This window comes from Gymnoscopelus braueri, assembly GCF_963280865.1.
Source record: "Gymnoscopelus braueri genome assembly, chromosome: 11".
NCBI classification, from domain to species: domain Eukaryota; kingdom Metazoa; phylum Chordata; class Actinopteri; order Myctophiformes; family Myctophidae; genus Gymnoscopelus; species Gymnoscopelus braueri.
The window spans coordinates 35,117,381-35,133,554 of NC_137613.1; the positions used below are offsets into that span (position 1 = coordinate 35,117,381).

The window sequence follows — 16,174 nt, forward strand, 5'->3', positions numbered from 1 at the left end:
TCTCCTCTTCCAACTATTTTCTCTTGCATTCAGGTTGGCTGAATACATTAACATCGCTGTATGTGTTTGCGAATTGCCCGTATTATTAAGTGCTAAACCTGCGCAATTCCCACAATCCTGTGCCAAAATTCAGGCCCTGCTCTCAGACAAACACACGCATGGACTTAAAGGGGAAGTTGCCGATAATTTACATAAATCCTAGGGGTGTGCCGATATATCGTCCCGCGATATATCGCGATACGTTTTCGTGACGATATGTATCGTTTTGGGGGAAAAAAATATCGTTTTGAAATTATTATTGTTATTTTTTTTTTTTACAATAATAATAATCAGGCATGCAAACAGCCCAGAGGTGAAAAGGGTGACAACATGTTTTTTTCGGGTCAGGTGTCACACTATTGCCCTATTTGGATTCAAAACGGCTATTGTAGCTGAAAAGCTACAAGTTTGCATGTCTGAATAATGCAAAAACAGAATTATTTGTTTGCATTTGCTTTTTTCTCCCCCATATATTTTCATAATAAAAAAGTGCGTATCGTATCGAAGTTGTGAGCCCAATATCGTATTGTATCGTTTCGTGAAATTAGTGTATCGGCACACCCCTAATAAATCCTATCACATAAATCCTAGCATTCTATCGTGAGGACATGTGAAAATCGGACTAAACACTTCCCGATGCATTGTGCGTGCAAGGAGAGAACTGACCAGAGGGTTCCCTTCATTCCTGTGGTCCCTCTTGGTTTTTGATTGTGCTCAACCTATGCTTACTGGACAGCCTTTCGTCTACTAAAGGGCAGCAAGAGATATACAACTGAGTGATAGTTTGCCCTAGATAAAGCTGTAGTTCACACCTGCCCTGAGGACCCAGCTGGTTGCCTGCCATGACGTCAGCGGTGCGATAGGCTGCGCGGGTGGCTCACACTTAAAGACAAGGCCACTCTCACACTGACACACACACACACACGAGCAAATACACACACCCACACAGACAATGTAGTCACATTGAGCCTCTAGCGTGTCACAAGCAAAGGGAAATACCACCATACTTTAACAAGACGGCTATCAGCTACCCGCTCCTGGGTCAGAGTCCAGCACTGACGGGACTCAATGCAGGGCATGTTGACAGGTCGCTGCTGCAATCGGCACACAGGAAGCACCCTGGACAACAGCCCACTCGCCCTATCAGTCATGCATGAACACACATAATGGCAAACTCCCATACAGGCAAGCAAAACGCATCATGCACGCACCTACACTGGATCAATGCCTATGCACAGCACTGTGCTTCTTATCCCTTTCCTGGGCCTCTGCCATGTACAATAGCCCAAGTACCAGTCAAGAAAATAAAAGCCCAGGCATGTCTGGACAAGATGGGACGGGGGCAGAGGAGCTTTCCCTCCCATTCAACACAAACTCGAAACTCCAGCTGGGAGCACAGGCTCTGTTGCTCTGCCTCTCATAAATGGCACACCAAGTTTTGCATACCCGTCACTGGACCAGAAAGCGATACTGAGATTTGGCATTTTGTGTGGCATTCTGCTTTGTTGACTTTATTCCAGTGACAGGGTGATAATGTGGTAAATTCCTATGACTCTACCCAAGGGTTCTTAGAAAGCAGCCAGTCATCATCATGGGAGAGTTGATTTAACAGGTGCAGCTTAATCAGGACTCTCTCCTTAAAGCACTACCCTGGGCTGAACTGCTATATGGTTAGGCAAGGTAATCTAAGGCAATGGTTAATATTAGCAGATGGTGGCAATGCAATATTAAAATATATTCGGTATAAGAATAGTCCTTTCTAGCAGACTGGAGCCTTAGGATTTAAAAAGTAAGTCAAAGAGAGTAATAGGCACGTCTGTGTTTACCTCTGTAAAGGTAGCAGCATGAGCAGACGGTCTGACTCAGGCTTGTGGTTGTCACCGTCTGGAATATTAAAGCAGTCGTTTTTTTCTTCACAAGACTACTATGGCAGCCCTTGAAGACATACAAGCCTCTCTCTTTGAGTATTAATCTGAAATTGACTCAGAGATAGCACAGTCAGCCTTTCATACAAGATGGAAGGGTACTCTTTTAATGCAAAATGAAATCCCAGTTATAGGTTTCCATCAGCCAAAGCTAACAATTACTTATTTTTGCAATGGCCACAAAAAGCTTGTTTTTGTAGCTATATGTAAAACTGAAAAACTCTCACTTTACATAGAAATGCTGTTAGTTTTACAATTGCTTCTAAACCACACCTACTAATAGCCTTCATGTATGGCTGGGTACTGAACTTCAATACCTTTATGGCACCACCTTAATTGCTTTAATTTGATACTATTGAGTGTCAAAAAAAGCCTTATCATTTTGGTACCACATGTTCACACCTAAATCTCATCAGTGTCAATGAGCCATGCAGCATGCTTGTATCAAGATCTAATAATTTTGGTGAGATAATGGCTGTCTAATAGGCATGCTAAACGTTATATACGTTTCATTTTTTTTCATTTCAAACCTTTATTTATTCTCGAAAGACATTGAGGTTGCCCTCATTTGCAGTGTCGTCGAGATACATACGTGTGTGCGCATGTGTGTGTGTGATGCCAACATTAAAAGTGGAGGCGCGCTGGACTTTACACGCGGTAGCTGTGCCTTCATTGTTTGTGCCTTCATTGTCTGTGTGACAATTATATAAAAAAATGTGTAGTCATGGATAACATTTTGCCATATACTTAGTAGGGCTGAACGATATATCGTTATCGTATCGTTATCTCAATATGAACATGCAGGATATTAGCATTGCAAAGGAAACATATGGGCGATATAAATTCCCCCTGCTTGCCTAGTCCAAAGCCAGTAACATCCCTTTGTTTTTAGCCAGTACCTAAGGAAAATAAATCCCCTCTGTTTCTCTGCACGCTTGTTGTTGTCAACTTGTTGCAAGCCAGTTCAGCTCTGGCACGGGAAGGGTGTGTGTGTGTGTGTGTGTGTGTGTGTGTGTGTGTGTGTGTGTGTGTGTGTGTGTGCAACGAGCATACGTTTGTGTCATATTACTAATAGTTCCTCCTACCTGCTTCATAGTTTGCTACCCTTAGATAGAATATCAAATAACAAGTGAGAGCAACCATTAACAGCCTACTTAAAATTAAGAGTGATATTGACTCATTACATTTAGTTTTTTTGAAGAATGCTTAGATTTCACTGTTGCTACACTTGTAATTGTTGTTATAAGCTGTTTTTTGAAGAATGATTAGTTTAGAATACTTAAAGGGATACTTCACTTTCACATAAAATAAACATTAAAAATATATATAAAAAAAAATGAAAGAAGTTATGGCAAAATAAAGGCCCCCTCACACATTAGTAGGACACTCTAATGCGTGAGGGGGCCATGAATTTTCCATTACTTTTTTCATTTATTTTTAATATATTTTTTAAATGTTTCCCCCCGCCGAAAGTGAAGTATCCCTTTAAGAACACTTAAAATATTATATCGATATTAACATATTTGGCATAAATATGAGATTTTGTCCATATCGCCCTAGTACTTAGAAACACCAACAAATGTCAGAACCCTAATAAATGGGTTTGAGGCCAGCCCTACTAGAACGGCTATTTTGTTGTACAACAAAGTGTAAATCAGGCTTTAATGTATGTACTAGACTGGGATCAATTTGCTTTCCAGGTTGCAGATCTGGTCTAGAAATGGCTACACAATATTTTTTATGTTATGAAGCTGCTTTCTACCAAAGATTTCTACCGTAATGTATAATGCAATTTGCTTTTGTTTATAAAACTGTATGTAGAAAATGCATTCGGATATCGAAGTAAAGATATCGGTTCCAGTATCAAAACTTTCCTAACTACACGTGATTGAACCCTTATTTTATGTCACCCAGAAATAGACGAAAAACATACAGCTCTACCAAACATACCCATTTACCCCCCCCCCAAAAAAAAAACTGACACAAACATACACACAATTCCTGAGGCCTGCCTCTCTGCATTCCTTGGGTGCCTCTGGCTATACTATCGTACTTTGAAGGCTTTCCAAGTTCGCCACAAAGTAAGTCTTACCTCGCCTATTCAGTCCTGTTTGATCCACTCAAGACAACAGCAAAAGGTCTGTTGACATGGTGAGCTATGAAGCATAGAAACATCAAAAGGAAAATAGGCTATGTGCATTTGACAAATGGTTAAGCAGTAAGCACTACTGTTCACAATTCAACACAAAGCCTAGACTAGTCTCAAGCGGCTTCATGAGCCTTAAAATGAAGCACCAAGTATTCACGCACACACCTACACACAAACAATCTTTTGGCGGTGTTGCAGATGTTATTCTGATTTGTTCTCTGTGTGGTGAGAGAATGAGCAACCCAGCCTGTGTTTTCCTGAACATACGAAGCCCCTATGCGCGCATGCATGCATACATACACGCGCAGCAAAGCCTACTTATCACCTTGTGGCCTCTGAGTGAGCACAGATAAACAGTGTGACGATCAAAGGCCTGCGATAGCACTTAGATGGAGGGTGTGGGGAGGACATGCTCTGCTCTTTCTTTGGAAAAGGAGTGGACTGTCACTGTACCAGGGCTCGGTACCTTAGAAAAGGAGAATGGAAAGAGGAATGGGGTTTGAGAAAAGAGATTGAGTCTAAGGCCAGACATGTAGCAGCCTGGCTGCTCCTTTCCTCAAACCTGACACAAATTCAGCTACCAGCCTCCGATCAATTAAGTTTACAATTAGGAGAAAATGGGTAGTATAGAACAACATCTGACTATTATTTGTTGGGAAGGGGACAATATTGTTACACTGATGGCCAAGTCGCAGGATTCATGCAGGTTTCATCAAACTTTCATAAACTTTTTAAGACCACTATGAATGCAACGCAAGACATCCATACTGGCAAAAACAAAAACAAAACAAAAAAAACAGGAAGGATATGAAGTAAAACCAGAGTGAAATGTGTACACATTAAACATGAATGTTGAACTGAACATGACTACACTGCGTATGCGTGTGTGTACAATAACTAGGGTACAATAATCTGAGCTTTTCTCCCTTGGCCGGTTAACAGGGCCTGGCCCCTTAACTTCTCAGATGAGGTCTCTCTAAAATAAATCACGTAATGTAAGACATCTTTTCCTTTCCCCACTTGAATGGTTTAGTGATGTCAGAATTACGGAACATAGTTTGAAACAGCTCACCTTGACGATGTTTAGCTACCGTGTTTAAAGTCCAGAGCGCCCCTACTATTAATGTTGGCAGATTGATCCAAGCGTTTTCAGGAGGTCGCTAAGAGGAACTGAAGGAGTTAACGTTGCTTGAGCAGAGTGGGCTGCTCTCTGCCTGGGGCCAGACTTCGTTAACACAGAGCAATATTGGGAGAACGCCTGCGTTTGCCATACTAACCAAATTTGTTTGGTTTGGCTGGCCCAAAAACTACAATATGACATCATTCAGAGGTTTGGGTGTGCACTGTGCAGGATCAGAACACAAGGCAATTTCCAGTAGGTACAAACACCTCTGAAATCTCTCTAGTGACCATTCATAAACACAACTTTATCGCTAGAAAACCTCCATACCCAAGTCACGAATTCCCCACAGCGCGTCACGATATCGAGGTATTAAATTAACCATTGGTCCCAGCAGTGCTGCCTGGCTGTAGTGTACAACACTGCTTGAGCAAGTCTCCACTCGTCAGTCGCAAACAGCGCGAGCCGTGGTGGGCGGGGTCTGGCTTCCAGAAAACAGGAGCCCTCCCGAACCGAACATTTACATAATAAATGCATGTTCCGCATGAGAAGCATTTCCGGATCTGGAGATCTAGATTAGAGAGAGCAAGGGAAATGCACAACGCAGAGCTCGGTTTGGGACCATTGCACGAAGAAGGACAGTGTCAAAGTTGTATGTAAACTTATCAAAACGCTTCTCATGCTTCTACAACATAAGCATGAGCAACATGTTAAAAAGCGATCCATTATGCACAGATGGGGACACAAAGAAGAATTCTGCTGGTCTCAGCAGCAAACCTTACGATCAACAGACTAACCTACAAGCGTTGAAGCGGCCAGCCTGGGACAAGTCAAACGGAGTAGGCTGCCCACCGCATTTGAGGTGCACAAACAGGAGCCAAAATCATTCATTCTGTGTACATTCATTTCGATGATATGGCTTCATAACTGTATAACCCTGAATGATGTCGCTAACCATTTGCAAAAACCATCTGTTGACATCCCTATTCCTAATGTGCGGGCGGCCACTCCAGCCCCAATTGCATCACAAGAATCTAATTTACCTAGATTTAAACATTTAAAGAAAAAAGGTTCCAGGCCTTGCATTTGCAAGTCAAATCCAGTGCAATATCAAGCCTAAGAAGCAATTGGAAAGACGGTGGCAGAATGTTCTTGGCTATATATACGAGTAGAGCCAAATGCCCGGATCGGCCAGTTTGAACATTCACCCGTTTCATTGGCGTAACGACTAACATTTCTCCTTAACTCTTTAAATGGATCACCAAATGACTGCTGAGACGTTATCCATCTAGAACAACCATGGATAATTGGATATAGCTTCCGCAACGTAACTTAGTAACAATACTTTTGCAATAACAGAGGTCATTCATTTATGAACTCCAATGTAATATTTACATTTTAAGATAACTGACCATTTTTAAAGACCCACTCCAGGCATTCAGTTGATGCAACTTGCAAGTTCAGCAGCAGAACAAGCAGCATTTTAAATCTATACCTGCTATTGTGGAGCACCTACCCTACTCCGTTCTTTATCTAGGTTCATCATGTCTGCCTGAAAATGCACTAGACAGCCCTATTGTTCTGGAAAATGGGTCTTAGGACTGTTCTCCAGCTGCCTCTGAGCTCTTTAATGAGTCATAATCTCCTGTCACAAATCTAAATCGGCTCCCATCCAGAAGGTCATCTCACTGCCTGGTCAGACACACACACCCACACACACACCCACCCACCCACCCACCCAGGCAGCGACGCATGTAGAGTGGGGCCAGGGCTCCGACTCTATCTACATGTATGGCTGCAGAGTGCAGACAGACTAACCATAGACATTTAGTGGTGGTAATCCCTATTCTATGAGGTCACTCTATTCTGTTTAACAAATTAGTAGTAGGGCCATGGTCTATGTGACAACAACATTGATTAGATCAATTGGACCATGCGTGGCTTCCTGTCATGAATAGTGCCAAGATATAACCAAACACTGTCCTCAGTGAAATTTCCATACTGGCAAATTACTGACAGCAGCCATTTTCTATGCCATCCGTCTGTGTTGTAGTTAGTGGGGGCAATGTGATTAACACAGTGCAATCATGCCATTACAATGAGACAAAAAAAAACAGAAAGCACAATGTGCATGTGGCCAGCATCATGGTCCTTGCAGGAGGGGAAAGCCTGCTCACATTCCTGCCGAGAGGTGTGGAATCCCACCACAGCATCAATCCTTCTGACATTTGGAGAATAACATGGCCTTCTGACAGCAACGTCAGGGGATGCCTGTTGCCATACCAACAAATCATCTCAAGGGTAGCAACGGGTGCTCATGCCCGGCTTGTTTGTGTCTCGAGGAGATCAGAGGAGAGCAGTGGTGCGCCACTTTAAACATTTACACAGACAGGCAGAAGGAACAGATAGAGGTGTTAAGGTGGCAGGGGTTTAGATTGCTACCTATGGCACAGATCTATGAACAATTTAAGCTACCTTCATTTCAACATTTACCTGAGATATAAAATATAGCCAGCAATCTTCGATCAGATGTAGTGGCCAAACCCTTTCCCTCTGTCTTATGGTCCCAATGAACACAGAGCTGCCTTGGGCGATGTTGTGAGTAGGAGCCACACGTTTCATGTTTTTTAATAAGCCACTGAAGTAGCTTAAAAAAGACCCTACATCCTCCAATGAGAAAACAGCACAGTGGCAAGGGAATGGGAAAAACACAGCAAGCTTGTTTGTGTGTGTGTGTCAGGCCAGCACTTTCCAGACCACTGTGCCACATAAAAACAATAAATCTTTCTGGATCAGGAAAGGTGGGTAATAAAGGTACCGGAGCAAAAACAACAGCTCCAATAACAACAACAGCCTTTACATTAGCATGTTTTGGCACAGGGCTGTGTTTTTCCATCTGTAACTATGGTCTAGCTGTAGCTACACACAGGAACTGTAAACACTACTGACAATGGAAATCCTATTCCTACCTGTTGCTAGTGTCAGCGGATGGCCTTGCAGCAGCATCTAGAAGAGCTGTCAGTCCGTCAGAGACACTGTCTGTGCTACCTAGCTTGGTCCTTTGCTTTATTGCATTGCTGTGGCAACAACAGTAAACAAGCACAGTGCCAGCATAGGCAGGATTCGCCAAACAACACATTAAAGACAGTACAGAAGGTGCCCATGGCTACCGATTAGATGTGCCTACTGCCTATTCAATTAATGCTCCAAATGATGAAAAGGAGGTGGCACGGGTTAATTCCAGGGCATCACTTTAGGCCAGTCTCAAATAAACAAAATTAGTTGGGGGTCAGGGGGCTTCACTATCAAGTACATAATAAAACCAATGCTTGTGCTCCTTTCTCTTTCTCCTTTCCCTGCAGCCAGGCACGTCTGGGCATACGATTTTTTTAAATGGACAAATCTGTTAAGCCAGTTGCCGTGGAACTGGACCTCTTTGACCCCACCTTTCAACAACGAGGCACCCTGTTGTCAGCCAAAAGCACTACAACACAGAACCCCACCCCCTGCCAGTCCTCCAGGTCCTCATGTTACCGGACAGTGAGCTCACCTTTCACAGTTACGGTAACCAAGGCTGAGGACTTCCCTTCCTGTCACACTCTCCTTTTTTATGCTGCTCATACAGAGAGGGGTACCAGCCCGTTGTTAGTGTGAAATGTCACACACCCATCCGGCTATATTTATGTCTGCTACTCTCAACGCCAGACCAACTGTTCAGGTGAACCAACGTCAGACAATGATCTTGGAAGCAAGAGTTTATAGGCAGATTATGAACCAATATATTAACACTGAATGTAGCAAATGGGATAACAAAGAACAATTGCGATCTTGAATAATATCCAGCAAAAAGTTCTTCAACAGCTGACAGCCTAGATCCAAGGCTTTAAAACCAGATCAGACAAAGCTAGATTTTTAAAATGGCTCACATTACTGGCTCCCAATAGAAACTCAACATGCTATGCTGCTAACGAAGCCTCTGGTGTAGATCTTATGTCAGTTTTACAGCCCTTTGACAAACATTGTTATGCTATTGCTGTGCTGATATTACAAAAATGCGGAACTCCCCACAATAGATCCTCATTAACTGCATGCAACAAAAGGTGCAGCAGAGCACAGGCAGGGACACATATGAACTGAAATGTAATGCAATTTACTGAGAGTGGATACACGCAGGCAATGTGACTGTGACATGTGGTATGGCATCCCATGAATGAGGGCCTCCCATTCCATGGGCCTACCCTTGGGCTGTACTGTATTTGCACTGAGTGACGCTAGGCTATTTCTGGGCCCAAGCATCATGTGACAATTAGCATTCATATAAAGAGGTCAACCTTATACATGACCGACTTATTTAATAAAATGCAACTTAGGAACAAACACTGGATGTGCTCTAATTGTACTCAATTAAGACAGTAATGTACAAAGCTTAAAAGGGCAAGACCACTTTGGTAGAGGTTTGGGTTGTGTAGTTACCTTGCCATGATGTCGGCAAGAAATCAAAATAATTGCATCATTGACTAGAAATTGATAATTCAAAATATGCTCCTCAATGACTTACATTGCATGGCAAAACCCCCCTGGGGGGGTTTTTAGCCCGTAAACGAATGCAAACAAAGTTTGCAACCACAAAACCCAGTACTGTTTGTTGTTTAAATAAAAATGTCAACTTCCTGTTTGAAGATCCGGATCCAGGGGTCTCTTCTTAACACAAATAGCTAAATCGATAGGAAGTTGACAATTTTATTTTAAAAAGAAAACGTACTGGGTTTAGTGATGTTCTATATTGTCAGAATCAGGTTTGTTTGGTTTGTTTACAGGCTAAAAGAGCTCCTCCTGAGCCTCTTCCCCGTGCAACATAATATTGCACGGAGAATATATAGTCAATGAGGAGCATATTTTAAATGATCAATTTATAGTCAATGGAGAAATTATTTTTGATTACTTGCCCACCTTTGTTGCTACATCATGGCAAGGTAACTACATAACACAACCCAACCCTCTACCAAAGTGGTCTTGCCCTTTAACTGGCAAATTATGAATTGGTATCTCAGCATGAAGGATCATCTACAAATGATTAAAGTATCCTTCATGCTCATCTTGTACTTGTACTACGCATGTGGGAGGAAAATTAGGTCACCTTGCAGTGACTCATAGGCAGGAATGTACAATTAGCTTACCTGTTACACCAGTTACTCATTGACTCATCCACCAATTATAGGTGTGTACAGAGCTATTCATTCACATTGGTAACCCATTGATAATGATTACTCGGGGGGGGCGGGGGGGTCAGAAAACTGAAAGGCATGAGAACTTGCTACTGTCAGTGGCTGTCCGATCATCTACCCTAGTCAATTTCCTTCCCAAACAGGTTTCCTCAATTGCAGTCTAACTAAACTAACCCACATGTCTAAATGGTTTTGATCCTTTCCGTTTTGGGAAACATGGGGAGAGGACTAAATTACACAGGCACCTAAACTCCGGCGTTAGCCAAATCTTTCTGGAAAGCTGAACAACTTATTCTGACAAGAACTGTCTACTACTAGCCTTGCATTAACAAGTCAATGATTGAATTAATCGAAAAACGTATAGACTGCACTACCGGTCAGACTTAACCAAATTAAATCTTAGACCAACTAACAGACAGATACCCGGTCCTTATGCTCAAATGTCCATCGTCACAATGACAATACTAAAATGACTTGGGGGGGGGGGGGGGCAATGGCCAACCATGCGCTGGGTCAGATTTTCATAAAGGGCGGAAGGCTTTAAAAGGCTAACGCTAACCCTTTCACAAACAAAAGTATAGCACTGCCAAGCACCAAAATTAATCTAACAAATAGTGACTATTGTATGCATTCCACTGATCCACCACTGTCAGCGGGGGACGAAGCATAATTAAATACTATCTTAGCCATCCTCCGCCCCAAGACCACAATGTCTAAGGTTATAGTTTGCTGCTGTAACCAAGCCTGATGATTCCAGCAGCAAAAGTGTGGGCTGTAATTTAGCAATAACGCAGAAAGCATGAGCAATATTTCAACTATGAAACGCTCTTCACGTGCAGTGGTTCTTCAAAAAATTGCAAAAAACATACTTGGAATATACGACAATAACGGTGTTGATGTCAATAACGGCCAAGTCGCCTTTTAAAAAAAAGGTTCCCCAGGAAATACCCCGAGCCTTGTCAGTAGGCTAAAGCAGCTAGCGAAGTTAGCCGGGCTAGCTAGCTCAACTGGCTAGCTCCACTTCCCCACTTAAAAACCCCTGTTTAGTTTCTCTCTCGCTACACCTCCAAACAAAGCACACTTTCTGACCAAAAACAACGGTCTCGACACCTCGCCAATTTCCAATGAGGGTTTGAAACGCTGACTGTCATTATGTTGGGGGGCGATACTTTTTAGCCAACACCTGCTAGCTTCCTTCCATAGCCACTTATCTTGTGTTGTGCTCTCTCTCGGGTGGTGTGGCTAACCTCGTTAGCTGCTAACTTTTAACGCTCGAGCGTTTTATCCAACGGTTGCTTTTTTAGTTTAGCGTGACACTCATGATCAAGAAACGGAACCAAGATATCCAAAACCCGTTGGTTGGCCCGGGTACTTACATAGAGCAGGTTGAACATTGAAATCCCGTTGCTATCCCGGAGAAAGTGGAGGGAGAGCTAGAAACTGCTGTCAGTAAAAAGGTAAGGTCGCCTTTTTTTTGTTCTTCTTCTTCTTCAATGTGGCAGCAACGAGCAGCTTGAAATCTCCTCGTTCGGTTTGGAATTGAGCTGCCCGAGGAGGAGGAGGGAGGCGGCGTTGCCAGGTTTTGTGAGAGAAACAAGCGATCGAGGTCTGATGAAAACAAGCCTAAAAGAAGCACTTTAAACCTTGGCTTCAACGTTGGCTATTTGAAAATAGCTGATCTACAAGCTCACAACGTCAGCTTATAGATCTGCTGTTTTCAAAAACTCTTGCAATAAAATGTGGAATATTTGGAATGTTTTCGAAACATTATAACAACACAATGCTCCCTGGCACAAAACATTTTCATGAAAATATTTGAGAACCATAATAATCAGAATCAGAATCAGTTTTATTGTCACATCACAGGTTTACAAGGTAAAGAAGTGGGTGAAATTCGTTTTTGTACATCGTTCCCATCGCAACGTTAATTTCCATAGAAAGAAGAGGGGGGGGGAGAAGAAGAGGGGTGGGGGGCAAGTGGGAAGGAGATCAATAAAATAATATATTTTTTCAAACGGAAGCAAGCAAGCCTAAATAAGCAACTACACTTCAGAAACATGCCCAACAAACCACAACCCGCAACTAACTATTTACAAGCCACTTTACAGAAAAACAAGCCCAAAGTCGCTTATAATAAACGGACATGGCAACACTAGGGAGGAGCCTCGTCTCCTCAGTTTGTCTCGATGCCATCGTGTGGAGGGATGGTCGCGTTGTGATTGGCTAGTTGGTTGCCAAGGAGGAGACTGTATCAAAATTACTCCCGTGGACAGCAGCTGTATATACATTCGACACTTCGACAGAGGTGGTTTGTTTTCCTGCACAATATTGTTATTTTTCTCCTTGATATAGTGTTATTTATTATTAGATTTAGTAATTGTTATTGTTGTGTTGTTATAGACCATATTCACACGGCGGCCATATTGGAATTTAACATTGAAAATGCCGCCACCCGGGGTGGCTACTTTCATTGACTTCATAGAAACATGGCCGCCGTGTGAATATGGTCTATAGTCGACAACAAGTGACTCTGACAACCAAACTATCCAATCACAACGCGACCATCCCTCCGGGCGATGTGATCTTGACCCTGCCAGGGAGGAGTTTCCGCGGTCTGTTTTCTCGAGCGTCATTGCTACGCAAGGAGCGTGGATGGTGACACGCGGGTCATCGTAATGACGACAGTCTTGAAAATGACCACCACGAGTTGTTTTGCAACAAAACATGAAAGATTCACCTTAAGCAGTGGTGGAAAGTAACAAAGTACATTTACTCAAGTATTGTACTTAAGTACCATTTGGATGGGGTTTTTTTTAACTTGGAGTATTTCCAATCGTCTGTACTCCACTACAGTTGAAAACTTTAGTTACTAGTTACTTTGTAGATTTGGATTCTTATTACAAAACATGCATTACCCACTTCAGCCCGGGTACATTTCGGCCATTTGAAAATAGCCGATCTACAAGCTCACAATGCCTTGTGTGAGCTTGTAGATCTGCTATTTTCAAAAGATTTGTATACATTTGAAAACTTGTGAAATGGGACATTCTGCATGATGAGTACTTTCTACTTTTGGTACTTTATGTACATTTTGATAACAATACTTTTGTACTTTTACTCAAGTAAATTTTGAATTCTGGACCCAGCCAGCACGCCCACGTGGGACCCATATGGGCCCAATGCGGGCTACTTGGGTACCAAGTGGGCATGGGCTTGAACTGGGCAAATTATGAGGGTCCCAGGTGGGCTGCATGTGGGCTAACTGGGCGTGGGTTGGAAGCGGGCAAGCACACGTGGTTCCCGCGTGGGCTGCATATGGGCTAACTGGGCGTGGGTTGGAAGCGGGCAAGCCCACGTGGTTCCCGCGTGGGCTGCATGTGGGCTAACTGGGCATGGGTTGGAAGCGGGCAAGCCCACGTGGTTCCCGCGTGGGCTGCATGTGGGCTAACTGGGCATGGGTTGGAAGCGGGCAAGCACACGTGGTTCCCGCGTGGGCTGCATATGGGCTAACTGGGCGTGGGTTGGAAGCGGGCAAGCCCACGTGGTTCCCGCGTGGGCTGCATGTGGGCTAACTGGGCATGGGTTGGAAGCGGGCAAGCCCACGTGGTTCCCGCGTGGGCTGCATGTGGGCTAACTGGGCATGGGTTGGAAGCGGGCAAGCCCACGTGGTTCCCGCGTGGGCTGCATGTGGGCTAACCGGCATGGGTTGGAAGCGGGCAAGCCCACGTGGTTCCCGCGTGGTCTGCATGTGGGCTAACTGGCATGGGTTGGAAGCGGGCAAGCCCACGTGGTTCCCACGTGGGCTGCATGTGGGCTAACTGGGCGTGGGTTGGAAGCGGGCAAGCCCACGTGGTTCCCGCATGGGCTGCATGTGGGCTAACCGGCATGGGTTGGAAGCGGGCAAGCCCACGTGGTTCCCGCGTGGGCTGCATGTGGGCTAACCGGCATGGGTTGGAAGCGGGCAAGCCCACGTGGTTCCCGCGTGGGCTGCATGTGGGCTAACCGGCGTGGGTTGGAAGCGGGCAAGCCCACGTGGTTCCCGCGTGGGCTGCATGTGGGCTAACTGGGCGTGGGTTGGAAGCGGGCAAGCCCACGTGGTTCCCGCGTGGGCTGCATGTGGGCTAACCGGCATGGGTTGGAAGCGGGCAAGCCCACGTGGTTCCTGCGTGGGCTGCATGTGGGCTAACCGGCATGGGTTGGAAGAGGGCAAGCCCACGTGGTTCCCGCGTGGGCTGCATGTGGGCTAACCGGCATGGGTTGGAAGCGGGCAATCCCACGTGGTTCCCGCGTGGGCTGCATGTGGGCTAACCGGCATGGGTTGGAAGCGGGCAAGCCCACGTGGTTCCCGCGTGGGCTGCATGTGGGCTAACCGGCGTGGGTTGGAAGCGGGCAAGCCCACGTGGTTCCCGCGTGGGCTGCATGTGGGCTAACTGGGCGTGGGTTGGAAGCGGGCAAGCCCACGTGGTTCCCGCGTGGGCTGCATGTGGGCTAACCGGCATGGGTTGGAAGCGGGCAAGCCCACGTGGTTCCTGCGTGGGCTGCATGTGGGCTAACCGGCATGGGTTGGAAGAGGGCAAGCCCACGTGGTTCCCGCGTGGGCTGCATGTGGGCTAACCGGCATGGGTTGGAAGCGGGCAATCCCACGTGGTTCCCGCGTGGGCTGCATGTGGGCTAACCGGCATGGGTTGGAAGCGGGCAAGCCCACGTGGTTCCCGCGTGGGCTGCATGTGGGCTAACTGGGCGTGGGTTGGAAGCGGACAAGCCCACGTGGTTCCCGCGTGGGCTGTATGTGGGCTAACCGGCATGGGTTGGAAGCGGGCAAGCCTACGTGGTTCCCGCGTGGGCTGCATGTGGGCTAACCGGTATGGGTTGGAAGCGGGCAAGCCCACGTGGTTCCCGCGTGGGCTGCATGTGGGCTAACCGGCATGGGTTGGAAGCGGGCAAGCCCACGTGGTTCACGCATGGGCTGCATGTGGGCTAACCGGCATGGGTTGGAAGCGGGCAAGCCCACGTGGTTCCCGCGTGGTCTGCATGTGGGCTAACCGGTATGGGTTGGAAGCGGGGAAGCCCATGTGATTCCCACGTGGTGTGACTGGTTAACTGCTGGCTAACTGACATGTACATATGGGCTAACTGGGCATGGGTTGGAACACACACACACACACACACACACACGCGCACTCAATCACTCACTATAAATCGTATAATGTGTAAACAGATTTGTTTTTGTTTTTTGTTTTACCACTGCCAAACTAAACACTAATGCCAAAAACAGCCAATCTACAAGCTCACAAAGACGGACAAACTATTCAACCCCATTTTAAGTTGTACTATATCTTCCTCTTTTACCCCAGATTTTAACCCAGTTTCCTGCACAAATGCTGACATATTTTACCATTAAGATAGAGCTTGTCTGCTCAGGGGATGATTTCAATCTTGACCATCAGGTCAGAATTTGTGTCAGATCCTGTGTCTAGGTGAGACATGACCTCTGACACAATCGAAATGTCTCAATAGAAGAGCAGGGAGACTAAATGCAACCACCCCAATTATATATATAGTATAAATTATATTGTATGAACATACTCTACCATACAGATTGGACATTACATTGTATTTTTAAGTATTTAAGTATTTGTTTTTATTTATTAGAGATGGCCATGGCAGGTTAACTGTTTAACTGTTAACCGTTTAACTGGTAACCATTTAAAGGATC

At 45.1% G+C, this 16,174-nt stretch overlaps 1 protein-coding gene across 1 annotated transcript in view; it reads right to left on the minus strand.

Annotated features, from left to right (window-relative positions):
* Positions 1-11,993, minus strand: part of ptp4a2b (protein tyrosine phosphatase 4A2b) — a 30,419-nt gene extending 18,426 nt beyond the window's left edge. Inside the window, exon 1 of the mRNA XM_080441997.1 lies at positions 11,835-11,993. The gene's annotated coding sequence lies outside the window, so the exon portion shown is untranslated. The remainder of the gene's footprint in view (positions 1-11,834) is intronic.
* Between the last annotated feature and the right edge of the window lie 4,181 nt (positions 11,994-16,174).